Source organism: Charadrius vociferus, unplaced genomic scaffold, assembly GCF_000708025.1.
Source record: "Charadrius vociferus isolate BGI_N301 unplaced genomic scaffold, ASM70802v2 scaffold241, whole genome shotgun sequence".
Taxonomy (NCBI): domain Eukaryota; kingdom Metazoa; phylum Chordata; class Aves; order Charadriiformes; family Charadriidae; genus Charadrius; species Charadrius vociferus.
In genome coordinates, this window is record NW_009646932.1 from 147,819 (window position 1) to 149,262 (window position 1,444).

General features: G+C 62.7%; 1 protein-coding gene across 1 annotated transcript in view; it reads right to left on the minus strand.

Moving 5' to 3' along the window:
• Positions 1 to 1,444, minus strand: part of TMPRSS4 (transmembrane protease, serine 4) — a 17,921-nt gene that overhangs the window by 16,197 nt on the left and 280 nt on the right. The window lies entirely within an intron of this gene.

Consider the following 1,444-nt stretch of genomic DNA (forward strand, 5'->3'; position numbering starts at 1 on the left):
TAACGGTCCCCTGCGGGAACGGTCCCAGGCCCCCGGCGGCTCCTCCAGGCTCCCCGGCACGGCCGGGGCTCTGCGGCTGAGCGGCACCGCAGTGGCACAGCTGCCCGTACTCGTGCCCATCGCATCATCTGGTATCGGGCTCCTTTCCGACAGCCCTGTGCAGGGCTGGTGCGGACACAGGCGGGGGCTGATGCTGTGGTGCTGACCGCCTTCCCACTGAGACAAGGTATTGCCCATTGTTGATTTTTTCTTTTTCTTTTTTTTCCCATTTTCTTCAGCCCATGAACCTCCTCCGTTTCAAACAGACTCGCAGCTTGGAGCTGCCCCGAGAGCTGCCTCTCCGGGACTGCTCCCTTGCTCTCAAAGCCACACCACAGGCAAGAGCCGCACTGGTTAAATCCAAAGCAAGGCAAGAGCTGTGCCAGCTCCTGCGTGGAGTGGAGGCACATGATTTCCTGGAGAACTCAAGGCTACCGTAACTAATTGAGCTCCCCTGCCGTATTCTCTGGGAGCACGTTAGCCCCGCTACAGCCAGTCCACACCCCAGCTGGGCAAGTGCCAGCCCACGAGCCACGGACTCCTGAGGGACTTGTGCACCGTGCCATCCGAGCAGGCTCGGGCAGCCCGGGGGGCCGCCGGCCTCTTGCCGTGAGGCTGAAGGACGCGGAGGTGCACGGGGTAGCTGTGCCGGCTGTTCTCCCACGAGGGAAGTGGGATGTTCCTGTGCAAACCCCAACTCCAAAGGGTGCCGGGTGCTCGGATCCCGGGCTAACTCCGTGGCTGCAGGGATTTAACCCATGGGTGCATGTAGCCATTGCCCCTGTGCAGGGGGGGGCGATTTCCCCCCACCCCAGAGGGGTTGATGTCCTGGTGCATCGCTGGTGGAAGGTTTTACGGTGCCGTACACGCTGCCCTCTGTTAAGGAAGTCTTTTCCTCCTCGGGAAGGACTGCGTGCCAGGCTGGGCTTTGGTGGCGGTGGCTTTGCTTGCAAAAGGCACTGCAGGAAGCTGAACGGGGCAAGTGCCTGTGCTGAGCAGAGGGACCAGCAGTCCCGTGGGGGAGCTGCGCCAAGGGGCAGGATGCCGGGCTGTTCCCCACGCGTCGCCTAAGAACCAGCCCCTTCTTGGGGGAGGATTAAGATGCTCCGGAAGGGCACATTCCCCTCGGTGAGGAGACTTGCGAGACACGCTGCCTCACTTGTCTGCTTCCCGGTCTGGGAGAGGGTCAAGGCAAGCCAGAGAGAAACGTGGGAGCAAGAGCTCCTGGGGATAGCCAAGCACCATATCCGACAGCCACGGCGGGGCGTTGAGAGAGATGGGTGAAATCATTCCCTGCCTGGATGCTGCAGGGGGCCAGGGCCAGGCGGCAGCTCCTCTTTGGAGCCCGGGCTGCCTCACCACCAGTAAAGTCTCCTGGCAGAGCGGGGCCACGAGTGCGGGGGGC